The sequence below is a fragment of the Stenella coeruleoalba genome, assembly GCF_951394435.1.
Source record: "Stenella coeruleoalba genome assembly, chromosome: 9".
In the NCBI taxonomy this organism is placed as follows: domain Eukaryota; kingdom Metazoa; phylum Chordata; class Mammalia; order Artiodactyla; family Delphinidae; genus Stenella; species Stenella coeruleoalba.
The window spans coordinates 20,566,710-20,578,893 of record NC_137155.1 but is presented as its reverse complement, the minus strand read 5'-3'; the positions used below and the strand labels follow the sequence as shown (position 1 = coordinate 20,578,893).

At 38.0% G+C, this 12,184-nt stretch overlaps 1 protein-coding gene and 1 pseudogene across 11 annotated transcripts in view; one reads left to right on the top strand and one right to left on the bottom strand.

Moving 5' to 3' along the window:
- PHTF2 (putative homeodomain transcription factor 2) overlaps nt 1-12,184 on the bottom strand; it is a 160,824-nt gene that overhangs the window by 138,743 nt on the left and 9,897 nt on the right. The window lies entirely within an intron of this gene.
- Nucleotides 11,347-12,113, top strand: LOC307191545 (thioredoxin-dependent peroxide reductase, mitochondrial-like; annotated as a pseudogene). Its single transcript has one exon. The product of its transcript is annotated as a thioredoxin-dependent peroxide reductase, mitochondrial-like (transcript).

Sequence of the window (12,184 nt, the reverse complement as noted above, 5' to 3'; positions counted from 1 at the left end):
TGTCTACCTCCATATTTCTTGTATCCAAGATTATAAATCCTTATAGTTTTAACCATTGTTATCAGCAGCCAAACCAAATCTGAGACTGCTGAGTATAATACTTTTGATATATACTTTTTTTGCCATCAAAACTTTGTAAATATTGTTCAAATGTCTTTTGGAATTGTACGTAACTGAGAAGTTTGCAGTCAGCTAGATTCCCCCCCCACACCACATATAGGTCAGGTTTTCTTTTCCGCCAGGATGCCAAAATAATTCTCTGCTTATTTCTAAAGTTACTAACTACTAGGGTGTAGTCATTTTTCAACATTTCACAATTTTTCTTCCTGGTGTTCAGAGCCTTTCAACCTGCAAATGTTAATTTTTGCATGATATTTCTGAAATCTTTTTCTGTTCCATTTGGTGGAGTCTCTATTCCATGGATACAAGTTATGCTTAGGTAGGACAGTCTTATTGTCTTTTCATGGTCATTTGTTTCACTTATTTTTTTCCTGGAGTGTATTTGTAGAGTTACCATGCCATCTTCTAAAAAACTCTTGATCGTGTTTAACATGGGGAGTGCTACACTGAGCTCCTACTTATTTTGATATCTAATGGATTCTCCTTGACAACTTCAACATCCTTTTTACCTTAGCTGGGAACATTTTTATTTCTATGCACACATGTGCATGCACACATCACACACAAACTTCAATTTGAGATCTGGATACTGCTTTTAATCTATTTTTCTATAACCCATCAATGCAGGAAATGGACAAAGAAAGCTTAGTTTGGACTTTGCGTACAGCCACTGCTGAAACGTCATTAAGTGTCCTATACCAGGATCCATCCCCCCAGTCAGAGGGCTATCCTACCTTCATGGGCTTTGGTTCTTGCCCTTAACAAGAGTGCCTTTCAAAATGTCAATGCTCCCTGAAGTGTGAGACTCAGCATTAGTATGCGGGTCTTCTCAAGGATTTTTCGTTGACTTTACGCTTCCTACTCATCTCTTAGATCTGCTTCGCTGGACAGTGTTAGTGAGGATACCTCCTGTTTTGCAGGCCTCATCTTTCCTTAGTCTGGCTTCTGGGATATGGGGCTGGAATTATAAACCTTGACAGATACACCCAGTATCTTCTCATTCTTTCCTGGCCTCCACTTTTTGAAGTATTTGGCATAAGGTTGTACATACCCCTTTCTCGTGTGCTTCTATTCCTTTTTTTTTGTGGTACGCGGGGCTCTCACTGTTGTGGCCTCTCCCGTTGCAGAGCACAGGCTCCGGACTTGCACGCTCAGCGGCCGCGGCTCACGGGCCCAGCCACTCCGCGGCGTGTGGGATCCTCCTGGACCAGGGCACAAACCCGCGTCCCCTGCATCGGCAGGCGGACTCTCAACCACTGCGCCACCAGGGAAGCTCTTCTATTCCACTTTTTTGCCCTCTCCTTCCCCCACCCACTTTTTCCTATTTTCATTTGGTTTTTAGTGAAGGGAAAATTCTGTGATTCTACTTCATTTTTACTAATACCTAAATTTATTTTTTAACATTTATTTTTTAAGTGCTAATGACAATCTTTTGAGTTCCTGACTCAACTGAAAAGCAAAATTTAAATATTCTAAAATAGGATTCTAAACTAACAACAGCTGCAACTTTACTTCTGTTATTTCTAACAGAGGGAAGTAAAGGGAAGACACCCAGTTTCAATTCTTTTTATAAATTCAAGATACTAAACAGAAAATACAGAACCAAGCTTAAGCTCTTCTGTGAAGCTGTTACAACTACCTCCAGGGAAAACAAATCTAAAATGCATTTTTCCTCCTCAAATCTACTATTCTTTTATTATCTACTCAATTTGGTACTTAAGCAAGGAACCCTAGAATCTTTGTCTCCTTTCCTTTCCCAACACCACAAATTCTCTACCTGGCACACAGGAACCATTCAATAAATATGAAGGAATAAATCAATGCATCAACCTGTCACACCGCCAAAACATCTCTCATATAACCCCTCCCTAGCCCCACTACCACAGACCTGGTGCAAGCCCATATTATCTACTACCAGGACTACTCTGACAGTCTCTTATTATTTCTTCACTTTCACCATTTATCTTTCTAAAATACTGACCTCAACATGTTTCTCTCCTTCTTAAAAAATCTCTAATGATTTCCTACTATGTAAGAAAAGAGTTTAATCAGCATAGTAAACAAAAGACCTTCTTTTACAACCTTATCATAGATTCACTGCTTTTATAATCAGTAGCATCCATCATCTCTACCTTCTTCCACACACAACCTACCCACTCCAATCTGCCATCCATATACATATCCTACAGTCAGGCCATGTGGGTTACCAAATATATTTTCATGCTTGCCTTCTAGACCTGGTGATAATTCCTCTGTCTAAAATGACTTTCTCCTTGTTCTGACCTATTTGACAAGTTACTTTGGATTCTTCCAGGCCCAGATCATCACAGGAAATTAAATTGTAAGAACATATAAGGAATGGTGTGCAAGTGACTTAATTATTTAAAGAGTAATTTAAGATTTAAATATTTCAAACCACCAGGAAAAAAATGGTAGACTAAACACAGGGGTCTAACAACTTCACTCCCTTACAATAAGTAACTGAAACTACAGCAAAAGCATACACATATAAGAAATGAGCTTGGAATTAGTTCTAAGAAGGTGGATGGAGGGTTAATGATGAAATAGAAATAAGAACCAAATTGTGTTCCCTGGGTTTTCTTCCCCCATAGTTATAGTAGCCAATTTAAAATTAGGACATATGGCTTTAAATATACCAGATAACTTCTTATGGGACAAGTGAACTATTCTTGAAAACTGAGTCATTTTTAAAATAATGAACATATTAAATCTCACTATTTCATGTAATACCATTATTAATATGTCCAGATCATCAATTCAAGGCTAATAAAAATGAAGTTTGGGGGTTGGGCTTCATATTACTACTAACTACCAAGCCAACTGGCCCAAGCTGCCTGGAAACTCAGGAATGCAACACAATTTAATAGCCACTACACTGATAACATTCTTTTAACCTGAGGGAATTTTCTATAAATCAGGAAACAAACACTTCAATTTCTAGCCCATTCAAATCCATACCACAGAGGAAAGTACTTTCTAAACGTACTACAACTACTATTTAACCAGAATCATGAGCTCAACTGTGTATAGCTTATTCTTTTCACTGTTGCCTAATCTCTTCAACTTTACAGTACTCTGCAATTTTATATAAAGGACTTGAGCACCAGAGGATTTTGGTATCCCCAGTGGGGGGTCCCGGAACCAATCCCTGCAGGTACCGAGGGATGACTGTATTAAGACACAAGGTATGTGCTCAGCAAATGCAACTATTCCATTTCTCTTCTCCCCTTCACAGCAAAATTTTGCTGTCTCCTCCAATTTCTCCACTTCCTCTCTTCAATCCAATCATGCCTTTACTCCCCGCACTCTACTGAAAGTTCTCTTTAAGGACACGAATAAATTCAGGTTGCTAAATCCAATGGTCAGGTCTCAGTTGCTCATACGACGCAGCTGACTATGCTTCCTCCTCTTGGAACACTATTCACTTAGCTTCTAGGAAACCACTCTCTTGGGTTTGCTCCTAACTTTCTGGCTACTCCTCAGTTTCTTTGCTGGCTCCCATCTTCTCCCTGAGCTCAGTCCCTGATATCTTCTCTGTCTTCACTCAGTCTCTTGGTGATTGCTTCAAAATATCTTAGTTTAAATACCATGTGTAGGTAATGACCACTACATATGTAGATTACATCTCTAGTCTAACCTGTCCCCTAAATCCACTACATTAGAAAAAGTCAAACAAGTTTTCTTTGGACTTCCCACAGCCTACTATGTTGCTGTGCATTATAAATATACAAGAGGAAACTATGTATACAGTATTTCTTACATATATTTAGACTAGAACCCTTTCCTCATGATGCATCTCATGAGACATACAATTAACTAAGCCACTAAATACAGCATACTGAGACATCTTTCAAGTAGCTCCAACTTCTCACAGCACAAATTAACTATACGAAAATGGGCAAACTTTTCTTCTGATTGAAGAGAGGTAATAACTGAGTTTGAGGCTTTTTTCAAGGCAGTTCACTCCATTAGAAGAGAGCTTGCCTCAAAAATTTCCTTATTCAGAGATAAATTGGTGTCTCTCTTTAAATTCCATTCACCTGTATTAGTTATATACTCTAAATGGGCACAGAATAAATTTCCATCTTCTGCCTTCACATAAAATAATATAGTAAGTAGATGCTGTTGTAATCTCTTCTTTTTCCAGATTAAATATTCCTAGCTCCTTCAACTCTTCTTCACATAACATGCCTTTCAAACCTCTCACTATCCAGGTCATCTTCCTTATCAGATAAGATCTAAATTCCTGGAATCTAGTTGGCCAACAAAACAACCTATTTGAAGAATGCAAAACACTGTGGACTTATAACTTCTACTAATAGGGACATGATCACTTGGTCATGCAGCCTAAGGATATATTCACTTTTTAAATTTTTAGCAGCCATGATACTGGTTAACTCAATAATCCTTTCTAAAACATATAGGTGTATTACACACATCCACATACATAGATGCTCACACATATACAATGCACTTAGCTATATCCACTAAGAGGGCCTAGACACAATGATTCCTCAGTAGCAATAAGCACATCTAACAACCAAATCTCTAAATACTAATCTACAGTAAAGAATCAAGGCCCCTTAGAGAAATGTCTAATTCCAGGGCTGGCATAGAGACAGTGCAAGGTGATCCTGGAACAACTTGTTGGGTCAGAAATTAAAGTGCTCAAAGAATAATAGGGACAGTGTCAGAAGAATAAAATAAGAATCAGGGCTTCCCTGGTGGTGCAGTGGTTAAGAATCCGCCTGCCAATGCAGGGGACATGGGTACTTTCCTGGTCCGGGAAGATCCCACATGCCACAGAGCAACTAAGCCCGTGTGCTACAACTACTGAGCCTGTGCTCTAGAGCCCGCGAGCCACAACTACTGAGCCTGTGTCCTGCAACTACTGAAGTCCGCGCACCTAGACCTCATGCTCCGCGACAAAAGAAGCCACTGCAATGAGAAGCCTGCGCACTGCAACGGAGAGTAGCCCCTGCTCACTGCAACTAGAGAAAGCCCGCACACAGCAATGAAGACCCAATGCAGCCAAAAATAAAATAAATAAAATAAATTAAAAAAAAAAAGAATTTAAAAAAATCAATGAGCCTATACTGATACAAATGAATGAATGAATGAATGAATAAATAAATAACAGAAGGAAGCTTTCTTTGGAGCAGGAAGCCTTCTTTGTACCAGGAAGCCAGCTAATAAACACAGAAGAAATTGGTGAACTGGAAAAAAAAAAAATCACTATTTGGCAACCATCTTTTTTTCCCCCAATGTTAGTGAGATATAACTGACATAACATTGCATAAGTTTAAGTCGTAGAACATAATGATTTGATATATGTATATACTGCAAAATGATTACCGCAATAAGTTAACAACCATCACCTCACAGTTATAGTTTTTCCCTTGTGATGAGAACTTTTAAGCAACCATCTTGAAAACTGATTTGTACAATAATCATCAATAGATATTAAAGCCAATGCATAAGTTTGAGAGTAATAGGGTATTTACATAATCAAAGTATCTCTCCACAATGTACTTAATAGTTACAAGGAGTGAAATAATGACTTAGCTTTGGAGAAACCTGGCAGATACCTTTTTAACTAAATGATACAAGTTATCATCACCAGTAATAGGAGAAACTGCAGCAATTGCTTCTTGATATAATGTACTGGAAAGAACATTATGTCTGTGATATTCCTGCCAAAAGTATATAACCTGACTCTAGTCTCGAGAAAAAAATCAACCAAACTAAAATTGAAGGACATTCAGCAAAATAACTGGCCTCAACACTTTAAAAAAATGTCGATATCATGACATATAAACATAGCTCTACAACTATTCCAGCTTAAAGTAAATTAGAGAGACATGACAACTAAAGGCAGGATGTGATCCTGGATTTTCTCTTGCCATAATGGACAGTATTGTGACAACTGGTGAAATGTGAATAATATCTGAAGATTAGATAATACTATTGTATCAAAGTTAATTTCCTGATTTTTGATCATCATACTTTGCTTACGTAGGAGAATGTTTTTAGGAAATAAAACTGAGGTTCACATAGTTAAAGGATTATAAAGACTCAAATGAGTCAGGAAAAAAGTAATGTATATCTGTATATATAAAAATAAGGATAAAGCAAATGCAGTAAAATGTTTAATATTTGGTTAATCTCTGAAGCGTATACAGGAATTCTTGTAACTTTTCAAAGTCAAATTATGTCAAAATAAAAAAAGAAGAAAATAACTATAGTAATTTTTAATTCAGTTTTAAAATATCTCCTTTCTCATGTTAATTTTCTACACACACACTATCAACTTAATACACATAAAGCCTTCCTTTTATAATTAAGTTTATTTTCTCATGTAGTGTGGTTGCAGTGAAAGGGATGCACAGGGTAGACAAAAGAAAACTGACTCTATGTTTTGATTTTACCAATTTACATAATTCACCTCCATCAAAAGAAAAAGGCCATTTCAGTTGCCTATGATCAATGAGGAGACATTTTTAGACATACTCTTCTAACATCTTAACTACATTTCCTCTACAGAGATTTTTAACAACCTTTAATACCTATTATTTCCAAAGTTAAGTTACACTGACCTCTCAAAATATAAAAGGTATTTTTGGATCACAGCGGTATTTTTAGTCTTTGTGGCAAATATTTTCCAATGATGATAAAATCTGAATTATTACACCTTTAGAGAAATATTAATACTTACTTCTCATTAATTTGCCCTAGTAATAATATAGCCATGTTTTTCACTCTCTCACATTTTTTGTCAATGAGAACTGGGTTCTAAAAAGAAGAAAATGCAATTAGTTGCTTTCCTTTTGACTCACCATACACTCCTACATTTGTTTCAAGTACAACAGGAATGCTGAGGAAGCTGAACATAAACACGTTTATCCAGTCAAAACGTACGGTACAATTTGGTTCTTGCTATCCAAAGCTAATACATTCTAAAATCATGGGTTTTAATTAAAACAATACTAAAAATGGTACTTTATGTATTTTAAAGCATTACTTTAAAATTTAATGAAGAGGGTTTTCCAATTCTAGCCACGATGGAGTATCAGGGACCAGATTAATCCTCCCACCTTTTATCTTATTTTTTTTTGGCTGTACCATGCATCTTGCAGGATCTTAGTTCCCCCACCAGGGATCGAACCCAGCCCTCCGCAGTGGAAGCACAGAGTCCTCACCACTGGACCGTCAGAGAATTCCCCCTCCCACCTTTAAAACTAAAAAAAAAAAAAAAAAAAGGACAAAATACGTGAAATCTTTTCAGACATTGGACAACATGCTGTGCAAGACAATAATCTTTGAAAAAGGAAACAAAAAAGTGAGCCCTATTATTTCCTAATAGTACTGCCTGTAGAGTTTCCAGGACACAGTGCTAGGAGGGGAAAACCAGAGCCTGACAGTCTCCCCAAGTTGAGAGGACGGATTTGAGCATTCGAGGATAGCAAAACAACTAGAGTTCTCGGGGCAAAGTACCAGAGAGGAGAGAAGAGCACAAAAGAGCTCTGGAGCTTTGAAGAGGATTCCCACTGAGTCTTCAGCTGATTATTGTTGATCAGCACACTTATGAAGATAAACTACCTAAAGCCAGGAATAGAACCACCAGAAAGGAGCTGGCATAACAATTACCAAAGTTCACACAGGGATGGTAAGAGTTCACAGCTAGAGTGGAAAAATCCTGTAGTAATGGGCAACAGCTAGAATACTGAGAAGGGCAGTGCCCCAGTAATAAGGCTAAATTAGCCTTGTACTAAAGGATGCTCAGGACTCATCTAACAAAGCTTTAAAAGCATGCCTTGAAGAACTGTTTCTAATAACATAACTGTGTTCCAAAACAAAGCTCAGAATATTTATAAGAATACAAAGAAAAGACAGCTCCAAACAACAAAATTCACAATGTCTGGCATCCAAACAAAACTTAGCAGGCATGCAAAGAAAAAGGAAAATACTACCCATAATGAGGAGAAAAATCAGTTACAAGAAGCGAATCCAGAAATGACAAAAGTGCTATGATTAAAACAGCTATTATATACAAAATACTGTGCATGTGTACATACACCTTATGTGTATGTATATGTATGTACATGTATACATTCACACACATGCATGCACACACACACACAAATGGAAAGAAACCCATGTTCCTGATTGGAAAACTTAATATTATTAAGATGTCCATACCCAAAGCAATCTACAGATTCAATGCAATCTCTATCAAAATTCCAATGGCATTTTTTGAAGAAACAGAAAAATTCATCCTGAAATTCATTTGGAATCTTGAGGGACCGCAGATAGCCAAAATAATTTTGTAAAAGAACAACAAATTGGAGGAGTCACACTTTCTGATTTCAAAACATATTACAAGGCTATGGTAATCAAAACAGCATAGTACTGGCATAAGGACAAATAGACGAATGGGACAGAACAGAGTCCAGAAATAAACCCTTGCATATATGGTCAAATAATCTTTGACAAGAATGCTAAGACCCCACTCAATGGGGAAAGGACAGCCTCTTCAACAACTTGTGCGCAGAAAAATGGATATCCACATGCAAAAGAATGAAGGTGGACCCTTATCTTATATAAAAATTAACTCAAAGTGGATTAAAGACCTAAGAGTAAAACCTAAAACTATAAAACTCATAGGAGAAAATGTAGGGTTAAACTTCATGACATTGTACTTGGCAGTGATTTATTTGGTTGTGACACCTAAAGAACAGAAAATAAAAGCAAAAATACACAAATGGGACTAAATCAAACTTAAAAACTTTTGTGCATCAAAGGATACAATCAATTGAGTGAAAAGGTAACCTATGGAATGGGAGGAAATATTTGCAAACTATGTATGTGATAAGGGGTTAATATTCAGAATATATAAAGAACTACAACTTAACAAAATATCAAATACCTCAATTTAAAAATGGGCAAATGGGGCTTCCCTGGTGGCGCAGTGGTTGAGAGTCTGCCTGCCGATGTGGGGGACACGGGTTCGTGCCCCAGTCCGGGAGGATCCCATGTGCCGCGGAGCGGCTGGGCCCGTAAGCCATGGCCACTGAGCCTGCGCGTCCGGAGCCTGTGCTCCGCAGCGGGAGAGGCCACAACAGTGAGAGGCCCGCGTACCGCAAAAAAAAAAAGGGCAAATGACTTGAATAGACATTTCTCCAAAGATGATATACAAATGGGCAGCAAGCACGTGAAAAGATGCTCAACATCGCTAATCATTAGGGAAATACAAATTAAAACCATAATGAGATATCACTTTATACCCATTATGATGGCTACTATCAACAAAACAGAAAATAATGAGTGTTAACATGATGTGAAAAAACTGGAACCCTTGTGCACTGTTAGTGCAATGGTGAAGTGGTGCAATCACTATAGAAAATAGTATGGAAGTTTCTCAAAAAATTGAAAATAGAACTACCATATGATCCAGCAATCTCACTTCTGGGTATATACCCAAAAGAAGTGAAAGCATGGTCTTGAAGACATTATCTGCATACCCATGTTCACAGAAGCACTATTCACAATAGCAAAGAGATTAAAGTAACTCACATGTCCACCAATGGGTGAATGAATAAAGAAAATTATACAACAGAATATTATTCAGCCTTAAAGGAAATCCTGCCACATGCCACAACATGGATGAATCTTGAGGATATTACACTAAGTGAAATAAGCCAGTCACAAAAAGACCAAGGCTGTATTATTCCATTTATCTGAAGTACCTAGCATAGTTGAATTCACAGAGACAGAAAACAGAAGAATGTCTTCCAGGGAATGAGGGAAGGAGTAAACAGTAGTTGTTGTTGAATGGATACAGAGTTTCAGATTTGCAAGATGAAGAAGTTCTGGAGAGCTGTTTCACAACAATATTAATGTAATTAACACTACTGAACTATATACTTAAAAAATTATTAAGATGATAAATTTTATGTTATGTATTATTTACCACAATTTTTTGAAAACTCGGCTAGTATAGACTCTACAGGTGACCCTTGAACAACAGTCTGAACTGTGCAGTTCCACTTATACACAGATTTTTTAAAAAATAAAAACATACTACAATAATACATGATCTATATGATTGGTTGAATCTGCAGATGCAGAACCGTGGATGTGGAGGGCCAACTATAAAGTTATACACAGATTTTCAACTGTGTGAACAGTCAGCACCCCTAACGCCCACATCATTCAAAGGTTAACTGTATTCAAGAAAGGAGAAGAGGGACTTCCCTGGTGGTGCAGTTGATAAGACTCCATGCTCCCAATGCAGGGAGCCCGGGTTCAATCCTTGGTCAGGGAACTAGATCCCACATACATGCCACAACTAAGAGTTTGCATGCCACAACTAAGAAGCCCATGTGCTGCAACTAAGAAGCCAGCAAGCCACAACTAAGGAGCCTGCCTGCCACAACCAAGACTGGGCGCAACCAGAGAAATAAATAAATATATATTTTTTTAAAAGACAGAAGAAAGATTGAACATGTAAAGGAGAAATATGTAAGATATAGACAAAATTCAAATCAAACTTACAGAAATGAAAAATAAAATGTCTAAGAAGAAAAATACACTGGATGAGATAACAGCAGATCAGAAACTGAAAAGAAGATTACTAATCTTGAGGACAGAGCAGGAGACATTATCCAAGTTGAAACAAGGAGTGAAAAAAATATTTTAAAAAAATGAACAGAGCATCAGTTAGCTGTGGGACAATATCAAGTGGCATAATATATGCGTAACTGGAGTACCAGAATGAGAGGAGTGAAGAAACACAGAAAAACTATTTAAAGAAATAATGGACAAACTTTTTCTACATCTGATGAAAATGGTAAATCTACAAACCAAGAAGCTCAACAAACCCCAAGCATAAGAAACATAAAACACATCGTAGGCACATCATAATAAAAGTGCTTAAAACCAATGGTAGAGAGATCATCTTAAAAAGCAGCCGGGGGAAAAAAAAAAAACACTTTCAATATAAAGAAATAAGGATAACAGTAGATTTCATATTGGAAAAATGCAATGAGAAGACACTGGTGCAGTATCGTTAAAGTTCTGAAAGAAAAAAAGTGTCAATCTAAAATTCTATACCCAGCAAAAATATATTTCAAAAAATAAAGTCAAAAATATTTTTTTCAGCTCTCTGCTTCTCTGTCTGCCCCGCGGGTTCCATGCACCCTTAAGATGGCAGCCACGGCAGGAAGGTTGCTCCAGACTTCGCTTGTCCAACACGTGAGTGCCATTCCTTGGGGCATTTCTGCTGCAGCCCTTAGGCCTGCTGCTTCTTGAAGAACGTGCTTGACAAATGCATTGTGTCTGGTTCTGGTCAAGCAAAATTCACCTTTAGCACCAGTTCCTCATACCATGCCCCTGTCGTCACCCAGCATGCGCCCTATTTTAAGGGTACAGCTGTTGTCAATGGAGAGTTCAAAGAAATAAGCCTTGATGACTTTAAGTGGAAATATTTAGGGCTCTTCTTCTATCCTTTGGATTTCACCTTTGTGTGTCCTACAGAAATTATTGCTTTCAGTGACAAAGCCAATGAATTTCACAATGTGAACTGTGAAATCGTTACAGTGTCAGTGGATTCCCACTTCTCCCACCTGGCCTGGGTAAACACCAAGGAAGAATGGCGGTTTGGGCCACATGCAAATCACACTCTTGTCAGATCTGACTAAACAGATTTCCCGAGACTACAGTGTGCTGTTAGCAGGTCCTGGCCTTGCACTACGACGTCTCTTCATAATTGACCCCAATGAGTCATCAAGCATTTGAGCGTCAATGATCTCCCAGTGGGCTGAAGCATGGAAGAGACCCTCCGCTTGGTGGAGGCATTTCAGTTTGTGGAAACCCATGAAGAAGTCTGCCCAGCCAAATGGACCCCAGATTCTCCTACAATCAAGCCCCATCCAACTGCTTCCAAAGAATACTGTGAGAAGGTAAATCAGTAGACCATCCCATGTGCACCTGCAGCTCCCCACGCCAGAAAAGAACCACAGCTGGCACTCACTTTTAGCATTTC